Source organism: Centrocercus urophasianus, unplaced genomic scaffold (genome assembly GCF_019232065.1).
Source record: "Centrocercus urophasianus isolate 14NV4802_14NV808 unplaced genomic scaffold, USGS_Curo_1.0 seq_25, whole genome shotgun sequence".
Classification (NCBI taxonomy): Eukaryota; Metazoa; Chordata; class Aves; order Galliformes; family Phasianidae; genus Centrocercus; species Centrocercus urophasianus.
In genome coordinates this window covers 6257704-6277783 of record NW_024884811.1, presented here as the reverse complement: position 1 = coordinate 6277783, position 20080 = coordinate 6257704, and the positions used below count along the sequence as shown (strand labels likewise).

General features: G+C 42.5%; 1 protein-coding gene across 4 annotated transcripts in view; it reads left to right on the top strand.

Annotated features, from left to right (window-relative positions):
- Positions 1–20080, top strand: part of ERBIN (erbb2 interacting protein) — a 110727-nt gene that overhangs the window by 25751 nt on the left and 64896 nt on the right. For 2 of the 4 annotated variants that reach the window (XM_042825870.1, XM_042825872.1), the window contains exon 3: positions 11502–11567. The exons of the other annotated variants lie outside the window; for them this stretch is intronic. The gene's annotated coding sequence lies outside the window, so the exon portion shown is untranslated. The remainder of the gene's footprint in view (positions 1–11501; positions 11568–20080) is intronic. 4 annotated transcript variants of the gene reach the window in all.

Genomic DNA, 20080 nt, shown 5'->3' with positions numbered 1-20080 from the left:
CTGCTAGGTGACATGATTTTTTTGCTCATGGACATTCAGAACTACAATATTTTATGCTGTCTTGCTGAACGCTATTTTAGTTTGAGGATTTATAAAGGATAGCAGTTAGCTGGTCATAAATGTGCATGCTGCTAGCAGTCAGTCTAAAACCTGATTAGGTTATCAGAGGATTGGCTTATGTAATAAATTCTTTGGTTGTCACTTGGGCAGAATTAGATAGTTGAAGGAAAACCACATTCATCCTTAATCTGACAAATTTGGTTTTAGTTCTGTGAAAAAAACTATTGGGAAACACCTCCCTTACATTGCATAAGCACTTCTTGGATCTATTTGTCTGCAACTAGCAAACATAAAATCTTACTATACTGGTCTAAGTACGTATAGTGGTTTAAGAGGAAAAGTATGCAGAGAATGCTTCTGTCTAACTTGTTAAAATAGCCCAGCATATTCTGGCTTCCTTTTCCTCTTTCACCTCCTTTTCCAGCTACACTGTCTGGTATGGATAGATATAAGTGCTAACTAATTTATGCAAACAGACTTCCTTCTGACTGTTGTCCTTGAAGTTCTTGGCCTATTCAGCTTGTTGGTCGAGGAATGACTGTGTTCTTCAGCTAAGATTCAGCTTCTCTGTCACTCACAAAACTCATTGATTGTTTCCTACCTTATTTGATTCTCACTGGTTCCCCCATGGATTTTTTTTTCTTTTTAATGCAGTTGTACTTTCATCTCCTGATACATTTGCCTGTTAGTGTGAAGATATGATGATGAGGCAGATGCGTTTAGCAAAATACTTTACTCCCGATGGTACTATAAGCAACTGTATAGTGTTGTAGTGGACATGGCATCGGTTTTCTGCCAAAATATTTTATTTTATATAAGTACAAATAGTGAAAGTTTACAAATTTTGATTTTATAAGTACATAAAAGTATGAGTTTCTTTCAGTATTTTCATGTCTGGAGGGTCATGCAACACTGATGTGGACCGCTGCATAGGCTGATGTGTTTTAGAAAAAAAAGCTAAATCAATATGGGAAACTGAACAGGAGGTGGAAAATGGAGCAGGTTAGTTTTCTAGCTAGTCTACATCTAATTCAGGCTGAAGAAGTTTTAGAACCTGAAGACAGAAAGAAGAATTTGCCTTTGATTTCTAGACAACTAGTATGGGAAGAATACTGTGTGTTTAGAAATACCCGCTCAGTTGTAGCAAGTTGTCAGCCTGCATACTTCGGTGTCATTAGGTGGGCAATGTCTTGACGTCCATCAGATCATCAAGGGCTGATAAGTAAACCTAAGGGTCTTTACAGAAAGAAGTTTTAGGTACTCATTAAAAAAAAAAAAAAAAGGAAGAAAAGTTTGCATGTGTTCTATCTAATATCGCTGGTCCTTGTCATGAAGGATGTTAAGTTATCCTCCTTAACTTAGTGGCAGCTATTTGAATGAGATGAGAATTGGATTTTGATTAAAACAACTTTACCTGTTTTTGACTTTTGAGAGGTAGAGGAAAAAAGTTAATACTTCCTCTCCTTTTGGCATTCTCTGGGACCACAGGCTTTAATATGGTCTCCACAAGACAGTGGGCTTATTCCAAAAAGACTGTGACAACCCAGGCAGAGGGCCAGTCCAGAAATGTGGCTGTTCAGGTCTCCAGCTGTGGGGAGTGCCTGAGCCTGCTGCTGCGGGAGGAGGGTAGCAGGGCTTCCTGCCACCTGTGTGAGGTGTGAGCAGATGGAGGAGCTGCTCAGCCTGGTGGCAGAGCTCAAGGAGGAGGTGGAGAAGCTACAGGCCATAAGGGTGTGTGAGCGGGAGATCAGCTGGTGGGGTGTGTGGCTGGCATACTCTCGGGAAGGGTCCCAGGAGATATCCCCAGAAAAGTGGTGGACCCTCTGCCCTGTCATAGTTGGACAGATCAGACAGATGAAGAGGGTTGGAAGAGAGTTCTGACTTGGCATCACAGGCACACCCGCTGCCTTCCTACACTGCTCCACCAGATCCTACTAAGCAATAGGTTTAGATGCTGGAAATTGAAGGGGAGGTGAACGGGGAGGTGAGGGAGGATCTGCCTAGGAGGGAGCCTAGGGTGAGGCAGTCACCCCCATGCCTTGAGGCTGGCTCTGTCAGGAAAGATAGGAGGGAAATTGTGGTGGGCAGTTCCCTTCTCAGGAGAACAGAGGGCCCCATTTGCAGACCTGATTGGTAAGGAGGTATACTGTCTCCCTGGGGCCCATGTTAGGGACATCACCAAAAAACTACCGGGTCTGGTTTGCTCCTCTGATTACTATCTACTATTGATAGTTCAGGTAGGCAGTGATGAAGTCGCTCAGAGAAGCCTGTGAGCTATCAAAAAGGATTTCAGGGGTTTAGAGCGAATGGTTGAAGGAGTGGGTGTGCAAGTGGTGTTATTCTCTCTCCCTTCTGGGATGGTGAAGGACATAGAGCAGTGTAGGAAAACACTCTAAGCGTCTGAAAGATTGATGCTGCCACAGGAGCTTTGGGTTCTTTGACCATGAGGTGGTTTACTCAGTGCCTGGCCTGATGGCAGCAGACAGTTCTTGCATGTCTTTGGGAGGAAAGCTGATCCTATCCCAGGTGCTGGCAGGGTTTGAGAGAACTTCAAACTAGGTATGAAGGGGGATGGGGATAAAATGATGCTCTGTAGGGTGGAGCAAGTAGTTCAGAAATTTCAACTAGATTTGATGAGGTTGCTATCATGGATACATGGTGGGATGAATTCCATGATTGGAATGCTCTGAAAGCCACAAGCTCTTCAGAAGGAAGAGACAAGGTAGGAAGAAAGTGGGTGTTGCCCTCTATGTTAGAAATTGGGTAGATTGTGAAGAGCTGTGCCTGAGAAAACAGCCATGACCAGGTTGAGAATTATGGGTGAAAATCAATCCAGTAAAGGACATCTAGTGGTTGGGATCTGCTACGGGCCACCTGATCAGGGAAAGCCTGTTGATGAGGTCTTCTCTCTTCAACTCTGGGAGGCGTTGCACTCATGGGCTCTTGTCCTGATGGGGGATTTCAATTACCCGGATATCTGCTGAGATAGTGGCACGGTGGGTGGCAGACAATCCAGGAGGTTTTTGGAGTCTGTTGAGGAGAACTTCCTGATCCAGCTAATAGATATACCTACCCAAGGTGAAGCCTTACTGGACTTGGTGCTCATCAGTGCAGAGAAGAGCATTAGGGAGATTAAGACTGGAGGCAGCCTGGGCTGCAGTGGTCATGCCTTGGTGGGCTTGTGATCTGGAGGAATACAGGCATGGCAGAAAGTAGAATCAGGACCCTGAACTTCAGGAGAGCAAAATTCTGGCTGCTCAAGGAACTTCTGGGTGGGATCTTCTGGGAAACTCTCCTTAAGGACATAGGAACAGAACAGAGCTGGCAGCTCTTTAAGGACACCCTTCTGAGAGCACAACAGCTCTCAATCTCACAGCAGAAGAAATTGAGCAGAGACGGGCAACCAGTATGGCTGAGTAAGGGCCTGCAGCTTAAAAAGGTACAGAAAGTGGAAGCAGGGTTGTGTAGCCTGGGAAGAATATGGGGATGTTGTCTGCGTGTGCAGAGATAAGATTAGGAAAGCCGGAGCTGAACTTGGTGAGGGATGTGAAAAATAACAAGAAGGGATTCTTCAAGTACATAAGCAGGAAGAGACAGATCAAGGAGAGTGTTCCCCCACTGAAGAATGAGGATGAAGAGCTGGTTTCCTCAGACATGGAAAAAGCTAAGGTGCTCAGTAACTGCTTTGCCTCTTTTTTCAGACACCTCCCCATGTCTGCTAGGACCCTGAGGCTCTAGGTGTGGGTGAGAGGAGCAGATTTTGTCCCACTGTAACAGTGGAACAAGTCCTAGACCTCCTTGTGAAACTGAATGTATGTAAGTACGTGGGGCTGGATGATATCTATCCTAGGGTTCTGAGAGAATTGGCTGATATGGTTGCCGAGTCACTGTTCATCATATTTGAAAAATCATGGCTGTCTGGTGAAGTCCCCGGGGACTGGAAAAAGGGAAACAGAACAGAGCTTTTTTTAAGGAATGGAGGAATGGAGAAACGAGCCAAGGAACTTCAGACTGGTGAGCCTCACCTCTGTGCCTGGGAAGATCACAAAGCAGATCCTCCTAGAAGCTTTGCTCAAGCACAGTCAAGGTAAAGAGGTGATTTGAGACAGCCAGCAAGCTTCACCAAGAGCAGATCTTGCCTGACCAACCTGGTAGCCTTCTGCGATGGAGTGAGAGCATCAGTGGACAGGGGAAGGCTGATGAGTGTCATCTGTCTGGACTTGTGCTAAGCCTTTAACATGGTCCCTCACCACATCCTCTCTGAACTGGAGAGCTATGGATTTAAAGGGTGGACTGCTGGGTTAAGAACTGGTTGGCTGGTTGCAGCCAAAGAGTTATGATCAATGGTTCTGCGTCAGGGTGGAGGCTGGTCACAAGTGTTGTCCCTCAGCAGTCAGTCTTGGGAGTGGTGCTCTTCATCAGTGACACAGACGATGGCATTGAGTGCACCCTGAGCAAGTTTGCAGACAGCACCAAGCTTAGCAGTGCTGTTAATACATTGGAAGGAAAGGAAGCCATCTAGAGGGACCTAAACAGGCTGGAGAAGTGAGCCCATTTGAACCTAATGAGGTTTAACAGGGCCAAGTGCAAGGTGTGGGAGATGGAGAGTTTGGCCCAACCTCGTTGAATGTCAACTTGCTTATAACACAGGGCTGGGAAAGGGAGATGAACAGAATAAACAGGGATTTTTTGTAGAAGATATAAGCTAAGCTCTCTGCTGTTTATGAAGAGTTGTTATGGAACTTGCTTGCTTTTTAGCCAATGGATTGTTAGTGGAAATGTATTAAATGTGCATGTTAGAATATAAAAGGTTTGTTTAGAAGAAGACAGATACACAGCAATAAAGAAATCTTCCATGCATGAGAACCCTGTGCTGTGCTGCTGGCTTGGGACAGTTGATACCCAAACAGGGACCGAGCAGGGACTTGACCTGCCTTCAAGACTGACCAGTCTGGAGTGCGTTGAGACAAATGCGGGGTTTGTTGAGACTAGTGTGGAGCACGCTGAGTTGGGGCAAACATACCATGCTGAGGCAAACACGGCAGGCATTGAGAAAAACATGGAGAGCCTGTACAGGCATTGAGATAAACAGCAGACCGAGGATTCATTGTCCCTAACAACTCTGATTGCCTCTCACTGGATGAAGGTAAGCATGCATACTATGGGGAACAAAATGACCTCAGAACAGAAAAACATCCCAGTTGCTTTTCAGTCTTTTCTAAAACAATGGGGGGGTGTCAGTATCTCCCCACAGTCTACGGCAAATGCTTGCATGGGCCACCAGGAAGGATCCCTCCAGACAGTTTACAACCCAGAGTCTTGGGAAGGGATTGGGTGAAATTGTGGGATGCATCCTCTAAAGGTGATAAAGTGGTGTCCAGGTTGCATGAAACTTGGAGAAAAATTTTTGAAGCTTAAAAAAGTCATATGGGCTCACGGTCAGTCACCCCCGGTCTGTCAAAGGGTGAAGGAGCTGCAGGGTCCTCCTCAGACTCACCTGCTGTGCTAGCTACTTCCTTGTTACCACTGTTGCAGGCGGGGGGCTCACTGCCTCCCTTCCTGAGGGCCCCATTGATCCCTTTGATCTTGGCCTGAAAGACTCTGATGAAGAGCTGGATCTGTCTCTCCTGATCCACACAATGCGTAGGTGCTTGTTGAGAGGGAGGCTAGGAAATCTGCTAGAGATGCAGGTATGTTAAGGGCATTCCCTGTAATGGTTGCCCCAGATCAAGAACCACAGTGGGAGGCTATATTGTATAGTAAGTATCCTGCGAGATTTACAGTGTACAGTAAGACTACGGCATCAGTGCCCTGTATAGTGTCAATTTGATTCAGTCCATATGTGATAGCTCCGTTTTTACACTGCATGATTTTAAAATGATGTGTTGTCTTATCATGACCAATATGCAGTATACTATGTGTGAATCAAAATTGAGAGGATTGGCACAGGCACAGGCGACTGAAAATTGAGCACTGCTGCAGAGAAATCCGCTCGAGGCTGTAGATGTGAATGCTTTGATGGGGGAGGGTGATTTCTCCACTCCAGCTCTGCAGGCCTGAATCCCTGCAGAAGGGTTACAGTAAGTTCAGCATCTGGCAATGTGTGCCCTCCAGTCTGTGCCAGAGGCAGGGAGCAAAGACAGCCGTTTGTGAGCATTAATCAGCAGCCCCAAGAACACTATATGACATTTCTGGATAGGCTTAAAAATTTGCTGGAAAAGCAGGTCGATAACGCACAGGCGACAGCTCCCGTATTTCAACAGCTAGCAATTGAAAATGCAAACACTGACTGCCAGAAGGTGTTACGTGCTCTAAAAAATCCCACTACTGGGCAAATGATTAATGCGTGTATGGATGTTGGCACATATCAACACCAGGTTATGCTAGCAGCCCAGGCGTATTTGTTGCAGTATCCCTTAACCAGCAGCACGGATATTTTGGTTATAACCAATTCGGGCACTTTTGCACAAAGCGTCCATGGAAGGGCAGTAAATCACAACAATTATATCTGAGATTCAAAAAAGGCAACCACTGAGTACAGGATTGTTGGTTGAAATATAATATCAATGACCAGCCGCTCCTTCCAGTGGGAAACTACTGGAGAAGCACGATGGCAGTGTCGCACAATGACAGCAAATTCCCCTCAGGTGGCTGCTGCAGCTTGTATGCCAGAAGCCATAGCAGCATCGGGGTGGACTTGGCCACATCCTCAGACACAATCTTAAATGATACCACTGTCACCTTACCCCCCGTAGGTATTTATGGAACTCTGGGGAATGGCATGGCAGCACTCTCAATTGGACAGTCTTCTGCTACTAGATATAGACTAAGTATGACATGCTACACTACAGAATTGTGCTAGTATAGACTTCTGTTAGTTCAGGGTCACAGGTGTCAGGATTCCAATGGCATGTGTTGTATGAACTTGTCAGATCATTCAAATTCAATACATAAAAGCATTCAAGATTTACAGAACTGAGTTAAGAAATTAGAGGTTGATGACGGGTTGGATATATTTGGAGGCCTCTTTGGAAGGCTGGCAGTGTGGATACAGAATATGTTAAAAATAGTGTTAGTTTGTCTCATCATTTTTCTCCATGTTTTAATTTGCATTCCTTGCTTATTGCATTGTTTTCGGAAAGTGGTACAAGATGTTTTAAATCATGTTTTTTTCATTAGCAAAGAAGGGGGAATTTTAGGAGATGGAGAGGTCGGCTTGACCTCATTGAATGTCAACTTGCTGATAACATGGGCCTGGGGAAGGGAGATGAATAGAATAAACAGGGATGTTTTGTATCTAGACATAAGCTAAGCTCTCTGCTGTTTATGAAGAGTTGTTATGGAACTTGCTTGCTTTTTAGCCAGTGGATTGTTAGTGCGAACGTACTGAATGTGCATGTTAGAATATAAAGGGTTTGTTTAGAAGACAGATATGCAGCAATAAAGAAATCTTCCCTGCACGAGAACCCTGTCTCATGTTGCTAACTTGTGACTGGCACGATCCCAGGTGTTTATACAGACTGGGCTTAGAACCCCTTGAGAGCAGCCCTGCACAGAAGGACTTGGGGGTCCTGGTGGATGAGAAGCTGGACATGACCCAGCAGTGTGTGCTTGCAGCCCGGAAGGCCAACTGTGTTGTGGGTTGCATTAAGAAAGGGGTGGCCAGCAGACAGAGGGAGGTGATTGTCCCCCTCTACTCGGCTCTTGTGAGGCCCTATCTGCAGTACTGTGTCCAGGCCTGGGGCCCTCAGCATAAGAGGCACATGAACTCTTGGAATGGGTCCAGAGGAGGGCCACTAAGATGATCAGAGGACTGGAGCACCCCTCCTATGAAGAAACGTTTCATCTCTGGAATCTCATGCTCTTATCAAACTCTTAAACTTTTTTTTTTTTTGTCTGTATTTTTGTTTGCTACTATTTCAGATCATGGAGAAACAAACCATGTAAGTGCCTCTGCATTAAATTTTCAAGTTAGCCTAAATAATGGTACCAGTCTAGCCTTAATCGTTTTAGTATGAATGTTTGCACAAATGTAATGCATGTAATGCATTTTTGTGTGTTTCACTGCAAGGTAGTTAAAAATTATTTTCCGAATAGTATAACTGTCCTTTATAATGATATAACCCAAAGGAGTTTCAGTAAACAAGCTGAAATCCCCTATCATGATTCAACATGAGTGTTAGGTGGAATACATCCTCTACCTTAAGGTGACTTCGATGGTTAAGTGCATGTGATAAAGTGGAGGGAAAATATTGGTTAGTTTGATGAGTAGTGTTGCTCATTGACAGCCTGAAAATTGTCAGAACTTTATTTTTAAGCCTGGTTGTAAATGTAAGAGACAAGAAAATGAAGGAATTAATTGTATTGTAATTTGTGTGAATGAATTGTCTAGATGTTGTTTTTAAAAAACTGATGATGACAGAAGTCAGGTCTACTGACAAGCTAAGTTTCGCTCTGGACTGTGAATGAAATAGTAGTTTGGGGAGGGAATGTGGAAAAAAAGCTGTTTGTCTCTCTAGTAGAAAGGGAGAAAAAGGAAAGAGGGGAAACTCAGAACATAGTCAAGGCAAGAGTGAATTTACCAGAATTCGAGAAGCAGTGGGCAGAATAGTGCTGATTTTTCCAGAATCAGTAGAAGGATGTGCTAAGAACAGACGTTGGTGTTGGTGATTGAATCAAGTCCTGGTACACAGTGAATTTAAGTAAGCAGTCCCTGGAGGTTCTCATCATCTGGAGCATTGCTGTGAAATGGGAAGCATTGGGAATGAGTTAGAAACTTGGGATGGACAAAAACATACAGGAAAATAAAAAAAAAAAAAAGAATAACAGAAAAGTGAGGAGGAATGGATAAACGAATATGCATAAAATAGCAGTGGGATGGATGAGAAAGCAAAAGAGGTGGTGCTTTTGTTGTTCTCACCTTTATTAAGGATTTTATCACTGATTAGGGGGATCACCTGTACAGCACCATAAGGTCTCTGAGAAACATAGGACTGCTGATAGGAGTCATATTAGCAAGCCAATCACTTTTTTCTTTTTTTTTCTTCTTCTTTTTTTTTTTTTAAATGCATTTTCGTTCTTATTCCAGTATCTCTCAAATAGAAACTATTCTGTAATAGCTTTATGTACTTGGCCATAAATGTGTCGAATTATTTCATTCATGACATTATCAGTCTGTCTCCGTTCTGATCCCTTAATGGTATTAAAACAAAAGCTAGTATCTAGAATGGAATTAGTCCACTAATCTCACTACTGAGCTTTAATACTGAAATTTTTTTCCCTACTAAAAAGAAATGTTTTGCTTTTTCAGCTGCTGATGTAAATGATTGTTATGTTAAAATGAACCTTTTGGAGCAGTTAAGTTGCATTGTCTACTGCTAGACAGAATTTTGCCTTGAATGTCATCTAATGTAGTTCAGTAAATGCCTGTTTTTCTGTTAAAAAACAAAAACAAAACAAACAAACAAACAAAAAAAAAAACAACCAAAGAAACAAAAGAAAACAATACAATAATTTGCAGGTAATCAGGTGATTTATTTTGTTTATATGAAATCTTGAGGTACAGACTTTATTTCTTTCAGCCAGATCTTATATTGACTTGTTGGAGAAAATCCCAAAGAAATGCTGTGGAATTTAAGGAGAGGAGGGAAAAAAAGTTTAGCGGTCAGATCTAATGATGCATTTCCTATATTGCTGGAATATACTGCAAAGTGGGACCGCATTTAAGAGGGACCGGGAAGATGCATGAGTATTGTCTTCAAAATGCATTTCAGAATTTGCAGTTTGATAGGACTTCTGAAAACAAGTGAAGGTCTTTCTTTAAGAAGACTGTGGAAATGGCAAGAGATTAGGATTGAGGAGAAACCTAGTGGTGATTTGCAGCCCATGCAGGCGCAGCAATTTCTGCACGCTAGCCTTAAAACCCAACTCTGTGTTGGTCTAGGTCAAACTTAATAAGAAGCCAGTAGGAACTGGGGAAAAAGTTCCCATTGTAACCTCATTATCAGAAGGGGATGCAACAAGCTTGCATCTGTTCTTATTCAGAAAATGTTGTCTTCTACCTATAAGTATAGTAACAATTATTATAAGTAACAAATATTTATAAGTAACTTATAAGTATAGTAACAATTGTATAAGTAACAATTGTTCTTGCTTTGTTAGATTCAGAAGCTCCATAAAATAAATCACTTATTCTAGAATAGTTTTTTCCTGAATGTGAATTGTCTTTGAAGGTGCCCAAATCCCCATTACAAAATTATATGGCAACAAGTGATGGTCTGCAGTATTCATCTTTGACTCTCAGGCAGATAGTGGGGAGATCTGACAACAAGCCAGGACTTTGTGTCCATAAATTGGTTCAAACCATGAGATTAAGCAGCAGCATTAAGCTTTTCAAGAGTAATGTGATAATGTCACAGAAAAAAACAGTTTATAACTCAGTGGCAGATGGCACATGCCTTGGTAAAGTGTAATAGTCTAAAAATATGTTTTGATATGTTTTGATATGTTTGAAATATGTTGTGTATGGTTAGTCATGAGCAGTAGCTGTTAAGGTTAGTTGTGAATTTAATATAACTCCAAACAGGAAGCTTCCAGGAAGATACCTCTTCAATTGTTCAGAACTTATTAAAAGTTTTAATTACATTCTTAAGTAATTTTTTTTTTTTTTAATTCATCTTTCTGTGATTCCTCTTTGCTCCTGCTTTATCACCTACTTCAGTTTTGAATATGGGAGAGTATTGTTCTGTTTTCTCTCTTTGAGAACGTTGACATTCAGGAATTGATTTTCACAATGTGCACATGAGTTAACAATATAGTGTTATGACATTGAATTGATGTGCCCAGCAGTTAACAGTTGAAGCTTTAAAAAGTATCTGACAGTTCTTTTTACTTTACATCTACTCAAACGAAGAAAAACACTTGAACTTTTTTGTATAATTTTCTATGTTGAGGTGAGTGAGGTTAATGTCACTTCTAGCTATGAATGTTCAACAGTTTTGCAAGCAAGTTCTCAGATTGCTAATTTTGTCAAACTGCTCAATGATGTCTTGTAAATGAGTTTAGTAAACTAGTGAAGAACAGACGAAGTGCAGGAGGAAGTAAAAGATTTGTAAAAACAATTGTTAGTTGGAAAGTTATGGTTTTACATGCGTGTAGGGGGAAGTGACATCGGAAAATAGATTTCAGTGTGGCAAATAGCACCCCTCACCTCTGCCCTGGAAAGAAACGGAACTCAGGAATACCCTAACAATGACTTGGCTGGTGGAGTGAGAGCTATTATTAAGAGTACAATTATAGCAACTGCTTGCTGGTACTTTCTATTATTTAAACAATTTTAAAATCTGTGTTACGAAACTATGTTTCTTAAGTATGAGAAGTGCCACATATGGGAGTAAACAGTTCATCAGATTACTAACAGCTATTTGTTACTCTATTTTCAGAAAACTTCTAGATGATTTTGATTCCATCAGCTTAGTCCAGTGCATTTTCTGCACAATTCGATAAATGTAAGTACAAAGTGTTAGAGTGTTCAGGTAATACTAGCTCAAGCTAATTTAAATATGAAGTCTTGAAGTGTTCAGTGAACAGCAGCTGTGATAGCCTGGCTAGCAATGAAAGGCCACAGGCACAAGACAAATTCATGAATTCAATGTGCTAATGGCATTACTAGTGACTGTAAATGTGCAGTCTGAATTTTCTGTATAAGTTTCTGCTACTGCATTTCTCCACAATCTTCTGCATTTTACTAAGCTGAAACCCCACTTCCAATTTTCTACGTAAGTGGTGGTATAAATGGCAAGGTATATGCTTGATTTATGACGTATGTTCAGAGTACATCTGTTATAGCAGAATTAAAATTGAGGGCTATGTACTTTATGGTTGTTATGGTGTATAAGTAATAGTTATTAATCTGAATTGCTGGAAACCTACATTTAAATGGTGTCCAAGAGGACCCAAACCTCCACCGATCTGTATTTTAGGACAGTAGTGTTCACTCTGTGGCAGTCTTTTGGTTGTTTGGGAGGACTTGTTCTTGTTTCTAGTCATCTTCACCGTATTGCCTAGATTACTTCTATCTTCCTCGCTTGAAGTAGTTAATAGGTTATCTATGTTAGTGAGTCAGCATTTGCTCCTTGCTCACAGAGGTGTGGGTGTTGGGTGCCACTTGCATTTTACACACACCCATGCTCCCTATAAGATATATTACCATGTTTGAGTACTGTGCAAATAAACTTAGATATGTCCCTCCCAAAAGAATGTATTAGAAGCTATAAACAATATGTGGGTGTGATGTAGTAGGGAAAAGGGTTTGTGTGATAAAGGGCAGCAGGGAAAAAGCACTGAGGGTCACATTCATAGCATCGTATGAGTCAATCACCTATTTATTTTAGATGAAATGGTTTAGACAGTGCTAATGCATTCTGGTGTGGTTTATTGTGGGTGATGACTGATTCACATTTTCAGTTACAAATCTTACTTCTGGTTAAATAATTATATTCAGTCTCTTTGAGTATTCCTATTCTTTTAGTCATTTGTTTACCAAATATTTTGCTTTCCCCTTCTTTCCCATCATCAGTCTCTTGGGCTGCTGTGAAAGGAGGCAAAGGTATGAACATGTTTGCTGTGGCTAGCAAGTAGGCCTCAGAAACCCTGACCATCTGTAGCTATCACTGTCTGTCTAGGATACATGTGCTGACGGAGAAATTTTTAAAAATGGAGGGAGGAGAGGAGAAAGTAAAAAGAAGGGGGCTCACAGACACAAAGGGTGAGGGCATCAGATCTAATTAGTTTTCTCATAGATTTGCAACCAGTCTTTTTATGCTAATGCTCTTGCCAAATTGTTTGTGGTGCTAATTGGCTTCCTGATGTGAAGTAGGTAAGTCCATTCCTCTAAAGTAGTTGGCAGATCTATAGCAGCAATGGCAATACTTCAGACAGCTGAAGCTTGGGTGTAAGAATTATCATAATCTACAAGGAATTCTATTTTTGTGTTTGATGATTTTTTTATTTTTATTTTTTTTTTTTTTTTAAGTTTTATTCTGCTTTTTAATTCCTATGTTGAGTCAAACTGGATGATTTGTATTGCCACTGGTAGTAAAGCTATCTCAGGCTTAAGAAGACCTTGATGTAGCATGCAGGTACTCATTTGATGCCAGTGAGCTAGCATAAATGTCACTTCAGAGCCATGGCTTTGTACAGAATTCTGATGGTTGAAGGAAATCAGCTGTAGCTGTTGACAGACCTGCTGGTTTGTAATCATGATCTGTGAGGCCAAAGTAACCAGTCATTTGGTCGACCTGATTGATGGCAATAGCGGGTTTTCTTTCTGTTATGCATGATGTGTTTCTTGGTGGGTTTTTTTTGGTGTTTTTATGTTCAGATACTACTATAGTATATACTGCAGAGACCGAAAACAAATGGATGTAAAAATAGATCAGTAAACATGTTAGTTTTGTATTTAGATGCTTTGGTTTAAAGCCTTGCTAAAAGTCCTAGAAATTAAGTTTTGAATCTAAAACTCACAGCCTAATGTCTTTACTTTCTACTTTTTCTGTCATTGGCTCTTACTATTTGAGCTAATGCAACAGCACTACAGTAAACAAACAAACAAAAAAGTAAATATTAGTAAAGCATTATATTAAAAAATAATCCTCCTCAGATTTGCTGCAAAGAAATTTGGACTTATAGGAAGTAATAATTCACAAGTCTGTGAACACTAGCTCTTCTTTGGTGAACTTATTGGTCATTTACTATAAACTAGTAACCATCTCCAATTAAATAGAGATTTGTCTAATTTCATTTATGTTCATTGATAGAGCATGGTTCTATAAAAAAAAATATTCCTTTTATTTTTATTTAATTGAAGGAAAGGATGCTGGAATTGCTGAGAGAGGAAATGGTGTCTATTGTGAATTCAGGAAGGATTGAATACATGATTATTTACCTGCTTTAGTAAGAATTGGAAAAGACTGGAAAAGATATCCTGGATAGGAATTATATCAACTAAATAATTTTTATATTTTTTTTATATATCTCCACTGTTTGTAAAAACAAAAAAAAAAGAAACAAAAAACCCAGGTCTTATTTTTTTCTACTGGAAATGTTAGCAGGTAAGTTAGCTGACCTTCCTACTGTACACATTAACGTGGACCTTAGCTCAGGAGTGACTTTTGACTTTAACACTATGTCTAATGTTGAAATTGGGCCTGATGTGTTTACTGTTCATGGGCTGAACTGCATGACCTGGAGAGAGCTCTTCCAGCTTCCATTATTTTTCAATTTAAACTACTTGAGGGAGTATAGAATACCTGTCTGCAACAGCTTGGCCTTCTGTTAGTGTTGTATGTACAATTATTTATGCCTAATGAAAATATTGCATTTTTTTTTCTTTAGCAACTTTTCATAGAATCATAGAATCAGCAAGGTTGGAAAAGACCTAAAAGATCACCCAGTCCAACCGTTCACCTATTCCCAATAGCCCCCACTAAACCATGTCCCTCAACACAACATCCAGCCTTTCCTTGAACACCCCCAGGGTCGGTAACTCCACCACCTCCCTGGGCAGCCATTCCAGTGCCTGACCACCCTTTCCAAAAAGTAATACTTCCTCATGTCCAGCCTGAATCTCCCCTGCCGTAGCTTGAAACCATTCCCCCTGGTCCTATCACTAATGACACGAGAGAAGAGGCCGACCCCCAGCTCACTACAACCTCCCTTCAGGAAGTTATAGAGAGCAATGAGGTCTCCCCTGAGCCTCCTCTTCTCCAGGCTGAACATTCCCAGCTCCTTCAGCCTCTCCTCATATGGCCTGTGTTCCAGACCCCTCACCAGCTTTGTTGCCCTTTGAACACGTTCCAGGGCCTCAGGGTCTTTCTTGCAGTGCACGGCCCAAAACTGGACACAGTACTCAAGGTGCGGCCTCACCAGTGCTGAATACAGGGGAACAATCACCTCTCTGCTCCTGCTTGCAACACTGTTTCTGATGCCAGCCAGGATGCCATTGGCCTTCTTGGCCACCTGGGCACACTGTCGGCTCATGTTCAGCTGAGCATCAATCAATACCCCCAGGTCCATTTCCTCTACGCAGTCCTCCAGCCACACCGCCCCAAGCCTGTAGCGTCGCCTGGGGTTGTTGTGGCCAAAGTGCAGGACTCGGCATTTGGCCTTGTTGAAACTCATCCCATTGGCTTCAGCCCAGCTCTCCAGCCTGTCCAGATCCCTCTGTATGGCCTCGCTACCCCCAAGGCAGATCCACACTTCCAGCCAATTTGGTGTCATCTGCAAACTTACTGAGGGTGCACTTGATGCCCTCATCGAGGTCATCAGTAAAGATATTGAAGAGGACAGGCCCCAGCACCGACCCCCAGGGAACATCACTCACGACCAGTCGCCAGCTGGATGTGACTCCATTCACCACCACCCTCTGTGCCCGGCCCTCCAACCAGCTCCTTACACTTACAAAAGTGTACCCATCCAAGCCTTGGGCTGCCAGCTTCTGCAGGAGAATGCTGTGGGAGACAGTGTCAGAGGCTTTGCTGAAGTCTAGGTAGGCCACATCAACAGCCTTTCCCTCATCCACCAGACGGGTCACTAGATCATAGAAGATCAGGTTGGTCAAACAGGACCTGCCCGTCGTGAACCCATGCTGGCTAGGCCTGATCCCCCGCTCATCCCGCACGTGCCGCATGATCTCCCTCAAGACATCTGCTCCATAACCTTCCCTGGCACCGAGGTCAGGCTAACAGGCCTGTAGTTCCCCGGATCCTCCTTACGACCTTTCTTGTAAATGGGAGTCACGTTGACAAGCCTCCAGTCTTCTGGGACCTCACCAGTCAACAAGGAGTGCTGACAGATGATGGAAAGCGGCTCGGCTATCACCTCCGCATGTTTGTGAGACTTAAGCTTTTGAGAAACGGGCATCTAGATGCATAAAGATTCCTTGCAGTTCTAATAGTTGAGAGCCTCTTCATATCTTCCCATCTTGAACTTAGATTGGCCACTGCAGTAAAGGAGAATAAGAAATCCTTTTACAAATATATCAATGGCAAGAGAAAAACCAAGGATAATATCTATCTTTTAATTGATGCTGCGGGGAATGTGACCACAGATGACAAGGAGAAGGTCCTCAATGCCTTCTTTACATCTGCCTTTAATAGTCAGAGCAGTTATCTTCAGGGCATTTTGTGCCCTGATATGGATATCTGGGCTGATATGCAGAATGTCTCCCCAGAGATTGAGATGGAGGCAGTTAGAGAGCTCCTCCTCCATCTGGACAGTCACAAGTCCATGGGACCGGATGGGCTTCATCCTAGGGTGCTGAGAGAGTTGGCAGGGGTGATTGCTAAGCCGCTCTGAGCTATCTACCAGCGCTCCTGGTTGACTGGAGAGATTCCAGAGGATTGGAGGCTTGCTGATGTGACTCCCATCTGCAAGAAGGACTGTAAGGAGGACCCAGGAAAGTACAGGCCTGTCAGCCTGACATCAGTGCCAGGGAAGGTCGTGGAACAAATCCTCCTGGGAGAGATCACACGGCTTGTGTGTAACGTCCATGGGATCAGGCCCAGCCAGCATGGGTTCGTGAAAGGCAGGTTGTGACCAACCTCATCTCTTTCTACAACTGGGTGACCAGACTGGTAGATGAGGGAAAGGCTGTTGATGTAGTCTACCTAGACTTCAGCAAAGCCTTTGACATGGTCTCTCACAGTATCCTTCTGCGGAAACTGGCTGCCCGTGGCTTGGACAGTTTTACCCTCCGTTGGATAAGGAGCTGGCTGGAGGGCCGTGCTTAATGGGTGGTGGTCAATGGAGTGAAGTCTAGCTGGAGACCTGTTACAAGTGGTGTCCCCCAGGGGTCGGTGCTGGGGCCCATCATGTTTAATATCTTCATTGACGACTTAGATGAAGGGATTGAGTGTACCCCGAGTAAGTTTGCAGATGAGACCAAATTGGGAGGTGGTGTCAATGTGCCTGAGGGCAGGGAGGCCCTGCAGAGGGATCTAGATAAGCTTGATCACTGGGCCGAGGTGAATGGGATGAAGTTTAACAAGGCCAAGTGTCGGGTCCTTCACTTTGGCCACAATAACCCCATGCAGCGCTATAAGCTTGGGGATGAGTGGTTGGATGACTGTGAAGAGGAAAGGGACCTGGGGGTGTTGGTTGATGCTCGGCTGAACATGAGCAGACAGTGTGCCCAGGTGGCCAAGAAGGCCAACAGCATCCTGGCCTGCATTAGAAATGGTGTGGCCAGCAGGAGCAGCGAGGTGATCATCCCCCTGTACTCAGCTCTGGTGAGGCCGCACCAGAGTATTGTGTTCAGTTTTGAGCCCCTCACTACAAGAAAGACATTGAGGCCCTGGAGCGTGTCCAGAGAAGGGCAGCGGAATTGGTGAGGGGTCTGGAGCACAAGTCTTATGAGGAGCGGCTGAGGGAGCTAGGATTGTTCAGTCTGGAGAAGAGGAGGCTCAGGGGAGACCTCATTGCACTGTACAACTTCCTGAAGGGAGGTTGTGGTGTAAAAGGGTCTGGCCTCTTCTCCCAGGCTAATAGTAGGACCTGAGGAAACGGCCAGGAGTTGTACCAGAGGAGGTTTAGGTTGGACATGAGGAAGAACTTTTTCCCTCAGAGAGTGGTCAGGCACTGGAATGGCTGCCCAGGGAGGTGGTGGAGTCACCGTCCCTGCCAGTGTTCAAGAGGCGTCTGGATGAGGAGCTACGAGATATGGTTTAGTAGCTTGTGGTACTAATAGGAATGGGAGGGTGGTTGGACTAGATGATCTTGAAGGTCGTTTCCAACCTTGCAATTCTGTGATTCTGTGATCTGTTGCATGTGCATTATAGCAGTTTCTCATGGCTGAGATTAAACTCCACTACACTGGTTATTTTGGCATTATTTGCACTATAAAGGGTGATTTTGAACCCTTTGGAAGTCGCAAGTATTTTTGTTTTGCTGCAAAATCCATGTACCAACAGATAACTTGCACAATGAGGGTTTTTGCATCTGTGTCCACAGATGTAAGATGGATAACATGAAAACAGTGAAGTTCTTTGGTTGTTTCTTTTAAGCTGAGGTCAAATTTCTAGTTTTCTTTTATGTCAGTTTGTGGAGCTCATATTTGTTGATGAGATTCCTAAGAGAAAACAACAAACAAGAAGACAGAACAGTTAATTTGTTTGCATACTTCCAAGTGTGAGTGTGTTTCCATAGCTGTTTTTTCCAAAAGTGCTGTTTTGTTATTTTAGGTAATAAAGAACATTGCATTATGCTGAGTGTTAGGCATTTCATTCAGTTTCAAGATAGTTAAAAATATGCCATATAAAAACTGTAAATGTTCTGGCAAAACAAACTCTAGTATTAAAATGCAACTCATGCAGAGATTTGGCCAGTCATGGACCTATGACAGTTCCTTCCCATTGCTGCTGATAAACATACCCATACCCCTTGGCAGCATACTTCCAGAAGTATGTCCCCAGCACAACACCAAAATGGTATTGCCAAGTACAGGTTATTTTGGGGCAGTCTGGAAGCAAATGTGAGTCTTTGTGTACTTGCTGAGAATGTACCATGAGCTGTCACTTCCCTGTGTTGAAGGATTCTGGCTGTCAGTAGCTGTCATGCTGTTAGTACTAGAAGGTTACAAGTCTGCAAATAGTTCAGTCTCTTGCCTCTTAAGACAGTGTATTATAGTTAACATCATAGAATCCTCCACCCAAGAGAAGTTGAAAGATAGCATATAGCTTTTGGAGTTGGTCAGGTTTTTGTCAATCAGACAACCCACACAGCAAGGTAGTTTCTTTGCTTTGCTATAAATTCGTAGCTTTGATTCAAACACTGAAGTAATGAGAAGCGGTAAGGAAACTAACAACAGCAGTACTTGCTTTCAGGAAAAACAAGTTAGGCTTTTCTTGTGAATGATCTCTGAACACTTTGTGTCTCCCTGGTCTGCCTTTCCCTGTTCCTTAAGTATAGACATCTGAAATGATCAAACAACTATCTACTCTAAATGTGAAATATCTGTTTGATTTCAAAGGGTACACTTTGTAGACACAAATATTTTTCTAGCCACATCTATCTTATCTAACCATATGACATAGTTTTGTCAAATCTAGCTCACTTTTAAGGCACATATTTTCAATCAGTCTAGAAGGCTATGATTGAGTTAGAATCTTGCCATTAACCACTGACAGTACAATCCCTTTATTACAGTCATATGTGAAATAATTGTCTTTGTTCCATATATACTCTCCCAGTACTTGCTGAAAATTACTGAAAATTATTTGCTGGTTTAAAACTGATCAAGCACAGTCTGTAAATCATCAGAGCTTATCCTTCTGTGGTACTTCTAATTGTAATACAGTTAAGTCTTAGAAATTATCTATAAATGTGTTTTTTTTTTTCTGAACTTATTGTGACAGGTATATGGAAGCTTAGCATGGAATTTATGAGGCTTCCCTCCGCAACCCCCCAATTACATGATAATTGATACCTTTTTGCAGGCAAAACCTATTTCACTGGGAACAGTGGTATTAACTGTGCATGGAGTTGCACTTCTTTAGTCTCCTTTGGAATCTCTCATTTCCCTTGTTCAAAGGAAGACAGTATAACTAATCTCATTGCCCTAAAATTGTTCCTGTTTTAGAAGAAGAATTTTAATGTTGCAGTTCATTTCTGCTCAGCTTGTCTGTGTGATGGATAATGTTGCTAAATCTAAAGTCTTTTTAGCTGAACATACTATCTTTGTCATTGAACACGAATGGATGTTTAAAGGATGAGCATGGATAATCCTACCTCTACAATGCTCTTCCTGGAATTACTGAAATAAATTCTGGTTTTACTGTTTTTATTGTTTTAAATGGAAGATGATTATTATCATAGGCTGGAGGCTGCCTGAAATGTCTCTGAAAAAAGTAGTTTTCAAAATACTTCTTTCAGTCCTACCTTAGATGAAGGGCATGAATGTTGTGGCTCTCTCTTCTCCCATTTCCTTTCAACAAGCTAGTGAAAGGAAAAACAGCTTCGGAGT